This window comes from Mauremys mutica, chromosome 9, assembly GCF_020497125.1.
Source record: "Mauremys mutica isolate MM-2020 ecotype Southern chromosome 9, ASM2049712v1, whole genome shotgun sequence".
NCBI lineage: Eukaryota > Metazoa > Chordata > Testudines > Geoemydidae > Mauremys > Mauremys mutica.
In genome coordinates, this window is record NC_059080.1 from 105,745,874 (window position 1) to 105,758,625 (window position 12,752).

Consider the following 12,752-nt stretch of genomic DNA (forward strand, 5'->3'; position numbering starts at 1 on the left):
GCCTCTTCCCCCAAGCCCCCACCCTTAACCTGCCTCTTCCTCCCCCCTCCTTCCCCTTTACTTCATACACCGCGTCCTCGCTCCTGCCCGCAGCAATCAGCTGGCTTGCGGCGTTTGGAAGCAGGGGAGGGAGGGGGAGCCTACACAACGAGTCTTCACTCCCCGTCCCCGGACGCTACAAGCCAGCTGATTGCCACAGGCAGAAGGCGATGGGGGAAGGCACTGATCCACGGGGTCTGCTGGCGGGCGGGAAGTGCTGGGGGGGCATAGGAGAGCTGATGGGGGGCTGCCGACTGTGGACAAAGCAGGCAGCCAAACGCTGTTATAGCGAAGCATTGCACAACTTTAAAAACAGCATGTTTTGTAATTGAGCAGGGACCTAAGATTGAAACAATGTTAAGCGAGAGGATGTTAAGTGGAGAGTTACTGTCAATTCATGGAGGATGAATCCATCAACGGCTATGAGTCACGATGAGCAGGGATCGTGTCCCTGGCCTCTGTTTGCCAGGAGCTGAGAATGAGTGACAGTGGATGGATCACTTGGTAATTCCCTGTTCTGTTCATTCCTTCTGGGGCACCTGACATTAGCCACTGTCGGTAGACAGGATACTAGGCTAGATGGACCTTTGATTTGACCCAGTCTGGCCATTCTTACGTTCATATGTTAAGCAGCCTGTTGCACCTGCATCCAAGACAGTCACTGAGCAGAGGAGACTGCGGTCCCCTTCCCTTGGTCGTAATCCCACAGAGCCCCATGGCCAACAAGGAGGCTCACAGCCTCTGAAGAAAACTTTGAGTGGTACAGATGAGGGATAGAGGCCATAATTGTTCACTCACAGCCAGTCATGGAGAAGGCAGAAAGCTGAGGACTCTTCATCTCTGTTTACAAGGATATCCAGGCTGTTCAGGTTCACTTCTTCCAGTTTCTCCTCCGGCTCCAGCTCCTGGACAATTCCTCTGCAAACTAATAAAGACAAGCAGGAACTATCACTACATAGAGCTCTATTAACACCCTCATCCCTGCCTCCCTTTCCCATCCCATCTCTAGCCGCCCCAGTCGAGGAACAGAGACTGAGCCCACACTATCAGTCACCGCTCCACTCTACAATCCACTGCTCCCCACAGGTTTCGTCCCCTAGCTCGCCTGCCCGTGTGCTATGAAGGGTGAGTGTTGGGCAGGAAGGAGAGAGAAGGGCTGAGGGGCCCCATGGGTGGAGGGAGGAATGGGGGTGCAGGTTGGGGAATGTTGGCACTGGGGGGGCCACAGATCTAGGGACAGAGTGGGGTGCAGATTGCAGTGGGAGGGAGGAAAAAAGGGGACTGAGGGGCCGAATGGATGGGGGGAATGAACTGGGGGGGCTGTTGGGGAGGAAGCGGCGCCGAGCGGTCCCTACAAGTGGAGGCGCAGGTTGTGGTGAGCTGGGATGTTGGAGAGAGATGGGGTCAGAGGAGTCCCTTGAATGGAGGAATGAACTGGGGGATACAGGCATGTAGGTTGGGGAAAGTTGTTGCAGGCTAGGGGGTGTTGGGGAGGGAGGGGGGCGGAAGGGGGCTATGGGAGAAGGCATGTATGGGGGAAAGTAGGGATGGGGTGCAGGTTGGGGTGGCCTAGGAGGTGTTGGAGGGAGAAGAAAGGACTGAGGGGCCCAACAGATGGGGGGATAGACGGGGGCGAGTTGGTTTCGGCTAGAGGAACGGGCCTTCAGATTGGAGAAGGCTGCAGGCATAGGGGGCAGGATGGGTGGGTTGGGGACCGGGGAAGCAGGGTGGGGCGGGCTGGGGATGCCGGGGGGGAGTTGGAGGTGGGGGTGGGAAGGGGGCTGTGGCTGGGCAGGGGGGGCGCTGTGGGAGCCCATGGGGGGAGGAAAGACACGCTGGGGGTGCCGTGGGGGCTGTGGCTGGGCGGGAGGGGGAAGGCAGAGAGGTTGAGGGGGCTGTGGCTGGGCAGGGGAGGAGGAAAGGCGCGCTGGGGGTGCCGGGGGGAGGTGGGGGTGGGGAGGGGGCTGTGGGAGCCCGTGGGGGGGAGGAAAGACACGCCGGGGGGGGCTGTGGCTGGGTGAGGGATGCGGAGGTACTGGGAGGAGGCAGGGGGGCTGTGGCTGGGTGAGGGATGCAGGGGTGCCGGGGGGAGGCAGGGGGCTGTGGCTGGGTGAGGGAAGCGGTGGAGATGCGGGGGGGGCAGGGGCTGGGCAGGTGAGGAGGAAAGGCGCGCTGGGGGTGCCGGGTGGGGGTGGGGAGGGGGCTGTGGGAGCCCGTGGGGGGGAGGAAAGACGCGCCGGGGGGGGGGGGGGCTGTGGCTGGGTGAGGGATGCGGAGGTGCTGGGAGGAGGCAGGGGGGCTGTGGCTGGGTGAGGGATGCAGAGGTGCTGGGAGGAGGCAGGGGGGCTGTGGCTGGGTGAGGGATGCAGGAGTGCCGGGGGGAGGCAGGGGGCTGTGGCTGGGTGAGGGAAGCGGTGGAGATGCGGGGGGGGGCTGTGGCTGGGCAGGTGAGGAGGAAAGGCGCTCTGGGGGTGCCGGGTGGAGGTGGGGAGGGGGCTGTGGGAGCCCGTGGGGGGAGGAAAGACACGCTGGGGGTGCCGTGGGGGCTGGGGCTGGGCGGGCGAGGGGAGGCAGAGAGGTGGAGGGGGCGGTGGCTGGGCAGGTGGGGAGGAAAGGCGCGCTGGGGGTGCCGGGTGGGGGTGGGAGGGGGCTGTGGGAGCCCGTGGGGGAGGAAATACGCGCCGGGGGGGCTGTGGCTGGGTGAGGGAAGCGATGGAGATGGGGGGGCTGTGGCTTGGCTGGGAGGAAAGACGCGCTAGGGGGTGCCGGGAGGAGGTGCTGGCGGGGGGGCTGTGGCCGGGGGGGGGGGCTGTGGGAGCACTTAGTGGGGCGGGGTCGCTATGGGGACCCCACGTCCCGGCGCCGCACCGCCTCCGGCCCAACGCTCCCAAGTCCCCCGCTTATCACGGGCGGCCTCCAGACCGCTGACGTCACTTCCGCTCCAGGCCCCGCCCTGCAAGCGGAGCCTGTCGCGCTCAAAGCGCCGCCCGCTGGGTCCGCGGGGGCTGATGGGAATTGTAGGCCGGGGCGCACTACAACTCCCACAAACCCCTGCGTCAACCCGCCCTGCGCCCCTCCCCCCAACGGGGGCTGGGGGCTCTGGCTGGGAGGGACCCCCACTATTAAACCCCCCGGTGAAGGCTTGAGCAGCTGGAGACTGGGGCCGGGTGCAGAACTGTGTAAAACCCACCGATGGCGCAGACACAGATTGACATGGATCGATAATATCGGCTTTAAAAACAGGACTGGAGCCAATGAGGCAAAACTAGAAAGGGAACGTAGCGGGGAGGATTTTGCTAGGGGAACAGCTGCTATTACTTAGAACATACATACAAGCAACTCACTGCCCCCCCCCCAGGGGATTCCATCCCTCTCCCCCCCAGCCTCGTCACCCCCCAATTCCTCCCCCCACAAGCCACGTCATCCCCTGATTCCTTCCCCCCCCCCAGCCCCGACCCTCTCTGATTCCTCAATCCGCCTCTTTCCTTGGGCTCCACAGGCTGCCAGCTGCAGTGTGATTCCCCTGCAGCGGGGGCGGCAGCGGCGGCAGCTGCTGCTGGGAGACAGCTGCAGAGCCCAGCGTCCTTTGCCCTAGCGCTACCTTCCCCCGGTTTGCCCTGCAGCCCCCCGAACCTCGTCACCCCCAATTCCTCTCCCCCCCGTGCCTCGTCACCCCCAGAGTCTCCCCTCCCAGTCTCCTCTTACCTTGAGCTCCCGCAGGCTGAGAGCTGCAGTCTGATTCAATCAGCCAGCCAGAGCCCAAGGTAAGAGGAGACTCGGAGGGGAGTGTTGCCGGCCCAAAGGGCCCGAGGAGGAGCAACAGTGGGGGTTCGTTGCCCGGTGTGCGTCGCACTAATTAACACACCAGGGTGGAGAAGCAAACCAAGTTTATCTGAGCTCAAAAAAAGGTGCCAGGGAGAAAAAGCATTCTCGAATCCTGCACATCCGCACGCAGGCGGGGTCCCAGCATTTATACCCCCCTTGTTTTTCCCCCTTTCCCCCCCCTTGCAACAGTTACACTTAACACTATAATGTAGCTTGTTAGAACTGTTCTCATTCGCATATTTATCTATGGCCTTCACAGCACAGACGAATGCAGATTTTCCTCCCCCTTCTCCTCCGCGTCTTACTGCCGCTTTTTGCTGTTTTAAGCTGTCCTACAACTGCAAGCTAAGAAAGCTGACAGTTACACGTTTTGCTTGCTGTTTATTAGCATCTTAGGCTGGTTAAAGTTCACAGCATGGAAGAACTTTGGTTCACTCAGGCCCAAACAGGAGGAATCCGGGGGTGACGAGGCTTGGGGGGGCTGCCAGACAAACTGGGGGAAGGTAGCGCTTGGGAAAAGGAGGCTCTAGCTGCACAGAGCCAGGGGTCCTGTCTCCCCCCAGCTGCTCACTGTATGGTAACCCTAACAACAGGTTCTAAACCGGCTTAAAATTTAGCAACCAGTTCCAGCAAACCGGCTCCAGCTCACGACTGTACGTAGGTATCTGTGCCCCCCCACGAACCGCCTAATCCTGCCCACGACCCCATCCAGCCTGGACCTAGGTATCTGTACCCCCAGAAACCCCCTTATCCCCCCTCCAGGACCCCTACAGCCTGGACGTAGGTATATGTGACCCCTAGGAACCCATAAGCCCCCCCAGGGACCCTTAGAGCCTTGAAGTACGTATCTCTCCTCCCCAGAAACTCCCTAATCCCTTCCAGGACCTCTCTATACTCGGGGACCCTTACAGCCTGGAAATGGGTATCTGTGCCCCCTAGAAATCCCCTAATCCCACCCGGGACCCCGACAGCCTGGAAGTAGGTATCTGTGACCACAAGAACCCCCTAAGACTTTGAGGGACCCAACAGCCTGGACGTAGGTATCTGAGCTCCCCACAAACCCCCGTAGCCCCTCAATGACCCCTACATCCTGGACATAGGTATCTGTGCCCCCCCGACCCCCTAAGCCCCCCCAGGACCCCTACAGGCTGGACATAGGTAGCTGTGCCCCCACTACCCAGGCTGGGACCCCTACAGCCTGGAGAGAGGCCTGGGGGGCCCCGGAAACCCCTAAGCCCCTCAGGGACCCCTACAGCCTGGAGAGAGGGCTGTTTGCCTCCCCCCCCCGGAACCTCCTAAGCCCCCCGGTACCCCTTCAGCCTGGAGAGAGGGCTGGGGGCACCCCCCCAAACCCCTAAACTCCCCGGGACCCCAACAGCCTGGAGAGAGGGCTGAGGGGCCCACGAACCCCATAAGCCCCCCTGGAACCCCTACAGCCTAGAGAGAGGGCTGGGGGGCCCCGGAAACCCCTAAGCCCCCCCGGGACCCCTACAGCCTGGAGAAAGGGCTGGGGGGCCCTGGAAACCCCTAAGCCCCCCAGGGACTCCTACAGCCTGGAGACAGGGCTGGGGGCTCCCCGGGACCCCAAAAGCCTGGAGAGAGGGCTGGAGGGCCCTGGAACCCCCTAAGCCAAACCCAGTACCCAACAGTCTGAAAAGAAGGCTGGGGGGGTCCCCCGAGCCCCATAAGCAACCCCGGGACCCCTACAGCCTGGAGAGAGGGCTGGGGGGGCCGCCCGGGACCCCTACAGCCTGGGGAGAGGCCTGGGGGCCCATCCGGAACCCCCTAACCCCCCAGGGACCCCTGTAGCCTGGAAAGAGTGCTGGAGGGCCCCTCCGAACCACCTAAGCCCCCCCGGGACCCCTACATTCTGGAGAGAGGGCTGTGGGGCCCCCAGAACCTCCTAAGCCCCAGTGACAGCTGCAGTGACACTGTGTAGCCACGAAGGAATACACAGAGCATTTCTCATGGAGCAACAGTGACACCGTGTGGCCATGCCGGATAACGCACAGAGCTCTTCTCAAAGAGCAACAGTGACACTGTCTGGCCACAAAGTGCAATGCACAGAGCAGTTGCTGCATGGAGCTACAGTGACACCGTGTGGCCACGCAGGGTAATGCACAGTCCATTTCTCATGGAGCAACAGTGACACCGTGTGGCCACAAAGGGTAATGCACAGAGCAGTTTCTGCATGGAGCTACAGTGACACCGTGTGGCCACGAAGGGTAATGCACAGAGCAATTCCTGCATGGAGCAACAGTGACACCGTGTGGCCACAAAGGGTAATGCACAGAGCAATTCCTGAATGGAGCAACAGTGACATCGTATGGAAATGCTGGATAATGCAGAGAGCATTTCTCTCAGAGGAACAGTGACACCATGTGGCCACGTAGGGTAATGCACAGTCCATTTCTCAAGGAGCAAAAGTGACATCTTGTGGCCACGCAGGGTAATCACAAAACATTTCCCTCATGGAGCAACAGTGACACCGTGTGGCCACGAAGGGTAATGCACAGAGCAATTCCTGAATGGAGCAACTGTGACACCGTGTGGCCAAGCAGGGTAATGCACAGAGCAGTTCCTGCATGGAGCAACAGTGACACCGTGTGGCCACACAGGGTAATGCACAGAGCAGTTCCTGCATGGAGCAACAGTGGCACCGTGTGGCCACGAAGGGTAATGCAGAGAGTATTTCTCTCACAGGAACAGTGACACTGTGTGGCCATGCAGAGTAATGCACAGAGCATTTCACTCACAGGAACAATTCAGATAACTCACAAACCATTTCCCTCATAAGGGACAGTGACAATGAGGGGCCACTGGGGTTAATACACAGAGCATTTCCCTCATGGAGCAGCATTGTCAGTGGGTGGCCTCTTGGAAGAATGCACAGAGCATTTATCTCATGGAGAAAGAGAGAAACAGGGTGGGAATGCTGAGGTTGCTGACCCCTGACCTAGTGTCTCTGTGGCTCCATAAGGGAAATAACTAGTGACACCGTGTGGCCACGCGGGGTAATGCACTGTTGCTCCATGCAGGAACTGCTCTGTGTGTTACCCCGCGTGGCCACACGGTGTCACTGTTGCTCCACGCAGGAAATACTCTGTGCAATACCTCGCGTGGCCACAGGGTGTCACTATTGCTCCATGCAAGAAATGCTCTGTGTGTTACCCCGCGTGGCCACACAGTGTCACTGTTGCTCCATGCAGGAACTGCTCTGTGCCTTACCCCACATGGCCACACGGTGTCATTAGTTATTTCCCTCATGGAGCCACTGAGACAGTACGTCAGGGGTCAGCAACCTCCGGCAGCCGTGTGCCGAAGACGTCACTGGAGCCGATTTTCAATGGCACGCAGCTGCCTGCCGGGACTCCAGGGTGCCATTAAAAACCCTGCTAGCACGGCAAGCCGCAGGGTCCACGCTCCCGGGCTGGAGCACTGGGCCGAGCGCAGCAAGCCACCGGCCCCTCCCCCGCCTTCTCCCCTCCCCCAGATCCCTGCCCCCGCACGCAGAGCTCTGGGGCCAGGTCTGCACACTCCCGTGGGGCAGCGTTTGGCTCTGCAGGGAGGGAAAGACGCTCCCTGCTCGTCCAGAGCCCTACCCCCGCACGCGCAGCGCTCTGAGGGGCGGGGCTGTGTGCTCCCACGGGGCAGCATAGGCTGGCTCTGTTTGGAGGCTCATGGTAAGGGGATTGGGGCTGGGGGGCTTTGGTAAGGGGTGGGGGCAGTCAGGGGACAGGGAGCAGGGTTGGTTGGATGGGGGTGGGATCCCGGGGGGTGGCTAGGGGCGGGGGTCTCTCGAGGCAGCAGACAGGGAACAGCGGGGTGGATGGGGCATGAGAATTCCGGGGTCTGTCAGGGGGTGGGGGCTGGATGGGGTCAGGGGACAGTTAGGGTAGGGGGTCTCTGGAGGACGTGGTCAGGGGACAAGGAGCTGGGGGGGGTTGGATGAGTCAGGAGTTTGGGAGGGCTGTCAGGAGGCCGGGGTGTGGAGGGGGTTGCAGCAGGCAGGGAGCAGGGGGAGGGTTGTACGGGTCGGGAGTTCTGGGGGTCCTGTCGGGGGTGGGGAGTGGTTGGATGGGGCGTGGGAGTCCGGGGGTCTGTCTCGGGGTGTGGATAAGGGTTGGGGCAGTCAGGGGACAGGTGGGGGTAGGCTCCGGGGGGGCAGTCAAGGGACAAGAACAGGGAGGCTTAGATAGGGGATAGGGTTCTGGGGGGCAGTTAGGGGCAGGGGTCCCAGGAGGGGGCAGTCAGGGGACAAGGAGCGGAGGGGGTTGGAGGTTCTGAGGGGAGCAGTCACCCAGCCCTCTGCCCTGAGCCCTGTACCTCCCTCATACACACCCAGCCCTCTGTTGACTCCTTCACCCCCCCCCCGCCCGACCCCAGCCCTGACTCTGGCACCCCCACACCTACCCAGCCCCCCCGCCCTGACACCTGCACCCCCCTCACATGGCCCCAGTCCTCTGCCCTGACTCTTGCACCCCTGCACATCCCCACCCCCACCCTGAGCACCAAACGGGAATTTCCCAGGTAAGTGCCCCCACACCCAGACCTCCTGCCCCAACCCTGAGCCCCCTCCCTCATTCTAGCTCCTGGCCAGATCCTTCACCCCCAGCCCTGTGCTCAGTGCACTCCCACCCTCAGCTCACTGCAGAGAGAGGAAGAGAATGGGCCAGAACCAGGGAGAAGGTAGCTACCCGCTGTATGTGGGCAGGGCCCCGCAGAGCCTGCTGGCGGCCTAGTGGAACAGAACCCCAGACCAGCAGCGGGTTGAGCAGGCCAGCGGTGTAAGATCAACATTTTAATTTAATTTTAAATGAAGCTACTTAAACATTTTGAAAACCTTGTTTATTTTACAATACAACACTAGTTTCTATGTCTAGTTATACAATATATAAAGAGACCTTCTGAAAAACATTAAGGTTTTGCGTGCCAGTAATACATTTTAGAGTGAATAAATGAAGACTCGGCACACCGCTTGTGAAAGGTTGCCGACCCCTGATATAGACAATAATGCTATTTTACTCCAGTGTCTTCCTAAATGTTAATATTGCTTTTTTGATCTTTGAATCACAGCTATAGCAATAGACAAGACCAGAGCTAACATTTACCCTTCTATCTCTAACAGTGCGGGCTGCATTTCAAACCTCTATTCCTTTACAGATCTTCCTAACCAGTCTTTAAAGTTCGGCCATGGGTCAAGGTCAGTTTGTGAGTTAATTAACTCCTGCTGGCCCCGTCACCTTACAATGAGATATTACATTACACGCAGATCACCACAAGGTCTCTGTGGCTTTGAGCTCCTTAGGACCTAGCCTTTAAAATGCTCTTTGCCACTGACCAATCCCTATGAGAAGGGTGCAGGTCTCCCCTTTCTAGCTCCTCTTGGGCCGCTGGCACTTGCTGGGCAATGAGACCACCCACTTCTGAGGGAACGGAGGTCTCTCCTTTACGGCGCTTTTCTCTCTGCCCCATTCGAACGCCCGTGGCTTAAGGACCACTCTGTAAGGAAGGTTTGGGTCTCCTTTGCCAAGCAAATTAAACCACAGGTCACTTTGACACGCCCGGCAAAATGACTGCCCTGTAACCAGGGTGTAAGGTCTTATCCCTCGCACGCTTAAACTAGGGGAGCCTTTTTGTGCCTCTGGCTGAGCGACACCCCACCCCTTGAGAAGGCTTGAGCTTCCGTTTCTCTTAGTGACAGGAAATTCCCCCACAATTATTTCTACTGGGCTTTTTTGAGATTTGAAGTGAAATCTTACTTGCGACCTATCCAGGTCAGATACAACATGGTGTGGCGAAGGGGCAGCTGTAAGGGGATGGTGGAGGCCGTGGAAAATTTGCCCCTTTTCTCAAAAAAGCCAAGAAATGGCCCAACCATGCAAATGTCACACCGTCTGGAAATGAACAGGTGAGGTGGGGGGCTCCTTTCAGACCCTCACTTCCACCTCATCCTTCCTCAAGTCCTTTTGCCCTGCCCAATTTACACCCCTCAACCAACCACAAATTTGACCCTTTGTTTTCTTGTGCACAAGAAAGACACCGTCGCACTGATGAGTGTTCAACTGTAGACATTCGGACAGCTCCCTCAGTTGTGTCCAAATTCCAGGCCTTGTGTCTCTTTGGAGATAGACAGAGGAGATTCCTAGGGCTACGTCTGAAGGGATGTGGCTATCCTTTCTGAAATGTGTTGATGTTCAGGTGTTATAAGCACATGTGGTGGTATTCAGAGCCAGCACATGGGTGCACCTAACCCTACTAACAGGACTGCGTCACAAGGAAGAGGGGTCTTTTCTGGTAAAGGTTAGGGAGCACCAAGTTATTTTCTTGGTGAGGTAGGAAGGTAAGTCCGGAAGGGTGTCGCTGAGAGATGGAGGATTGATCGGAAAGGAGACACTCAGCAGGATCCCTCCCTTACCTGTTCATTTCCAGATCTTTTGACATTGGGGACTTCCCCCCCACCCCACACCGAGTTTAAAGGAGGAGTATTTTACTAAAGAAAGGGTGACCGCCCTGTAATCAGGGTTCAGGCCCCTTTTCTCCTCTCTGCATTGGCCCTCTTAATGGCACCCAACATAGTCACTCCGCAGAGCAGATTCTGGGCCCTCCCCAGCCACAGAGCCCCATACCCAAGGAGGAAGCACACAGCCTGTGAAGAGAACTACAGCAAGTACAGATGAGGAATTCCAAGCAGTGACAGCTTACATGAGAGGCAGAAAGCTGAGGACCCTTCATGTCTCCTTAGAAGGATGTCCAGGCAGTTCAGGTCCACCTCTGCCAGCTTCTCCTCTGGAGACACCTCCTGGATGATTACTCTGCAAACTAATAAAGCCAAGCAAGAACTATCACTACACAGAGCTCTATGAACGCTCTCATCCCTGTCTCCCTCTCCTATTCCATGTACATCAGCTCCGCTCGAACACAGATGGAGTGAACACGGACAGTCACTGCTCCACTCCACTATCCACTACCCTGCATGATTTTTGTCTCTTCCTACTTCTCCATGGTTCCCGAGACCAAGCCTGTGGGGATGCACCCCTAGCACACCTGCCCATGTCCTAGGAAGGGAGACAGCACAGGGAGAGGAAAGGGGGGAGGGGGAGAGAGAGAGAGAGAGAGAGAGTGTGTGTTGGCCAACACAGTACAGAAAAGAGAGAGAGAGAGAGAAAGAAAGAAAGAAAGAGAGCGACACGCAGTAGGAAGGCAAAGAACTCATCCCCCTGGATCCAACCTTCTCCTGCAGAGGACACACTGCTTGTGGACGGAGAAATGACCAGCCCCTGAAAATGGGGACCTTGTCTCCCTCGTAACTACAGCTAGTCAGGAATCTTTTCCTACAAATCAAGCCCCTGCTAACGACAAGTCCCAGCCTGGAGGCAGGTGGGCCATTACCAGAGTCCTCACCAAGCCAGACACTTATCTCACTGATGGTGACAGCTGCTCCACTCCCAGCTCGACGGCATCTGCATAGCCTGGCATCAACAACGCTCACTGTCTCATGGGCCTTGTGTGCTTTCCATCTCACAACGGGAGTGGGCTCTTACCCTTGACTTCTTTCTCCCTCGTGTTTTGCTTAGTACCACAGACAAACAAAAGTTACCATCGGAATCTGCAGTGTTGTGTAGGTTCTTCTTCACTCATTTCCCATTACACCTTTATAGATACAATTAAAAAGCACACAACGCACATCAACTTCTGGAATTACTGGCCAGAGACTTCTGTGAAAGCCAAGACTATAACAGGGTTAAAAAAAGAACTAGGTAAATTCATGGAGGACAGGTCGATCAATGGCTATTAGTCAGGACAAGCAGAGATGGTGCCCTTATCCTCTGTTTGCCAGAAGCTGGGAATGGGCGACACAGGATGGATCACGTCTCGATTCCCTGTTCTATTCATTCCCTCTGAAGCATCTGGCATTAGCCAGTCAGAAGACAGGATACTGGGCTAGATGGACCATGGATCTGACCAAGCATTACCATTCTTACATTCGTATGTTAAGCAGTCTGTTGCACCTGCACCCAAGAGAGTCACTATGTAAAGGAGACTATTGTCTATTCCCCTGGATGTAACCCCACAGCTACTCCCACAATACGGAAATTCTCCTCCCACACCCAGAACAAAGAAGCATAGGTTTACGAGAAACCAAACCCACCTAAAGGGAAGCAGCCGTCTGTGCTAATCCTCTACCCTGCATTTATCTTAGGCTTCAGCCGTGCTGCTAAAGTAATGAAGTGTAGTTATGCGGGAGGCAGAAAGCTGAGGACTGCTCATGTCTGTTTAGAAGGATGTTCAGACTGATCAGGTCCACTTCTGCCAGCTTCTCCTCGGGCTGGGGCTCCTGGACACTTCCTCTGGAAAACCAATTCATTGAGCCATCAGTACAAACAGTTCTATTCATGCATGACATCTTGTCCTCATCCCATCCTCCTTCTCCCAGGCCATCTACCTGAGCCCAACTCCATGAACAGAGACAAGTAAACAGAGTCACCGCTCCACTTCAGCACCCACTGCTCCTCATGATTTTTCTCTGCTTCAACTTCTCCATGGCTCCCAAGACCTGACCTGTGTGGATGCACACCTAGCACTCCTGCCCATGTCCTACGAAGGGAGACAGCACAAGGAGAGGCAAGGACATAGAGAGAGAAAGAGAGCGTGTTGGCCAATAAAGTACAGAAAAGAGAGAGAGAGAGAGAAATATGGGAGGAAGGCAAGCAACTCACCACCTGGAGTCATCCTCCTGGATTCAACCTTCTACTGCAGAGGACACACCACTCCTGGCCAGAGAAATGCGCAGCCCCTGAAAATGGGGATCTTGTCTCCCTCATAACCACATCTACTCAGGAACCTTTTCTTACAAACCCAGCCCCAGCTAACGGGGTGTCCCTACA

The 12,752-nt window shown here is 57.4% G+C and overlaps 1 long non-coding RNA gene across 1 annotated transcript; it reads right to left on the reverse strand.

The window, feature by feature from the left end:
- Positions 1-10,960: 10,960 nt before the first annotated feature.
- LOC123376915 lies at positions 10,961-12,547 on the reverse strand. Its single transcript, XR_006581988.1, has 3 exons — positions 12,311-12,547; positions 12,017-12,215; positions 10,961-11,517 (listed from the first exon to the last, which is right to left on the reverse strand). It is a non-coding gene; the product is annotated as an uncharacterized LOC123376915 (long non-coding RNA).
- Positions 12,548-12,752: the final 205 nt, after the last annotated feature.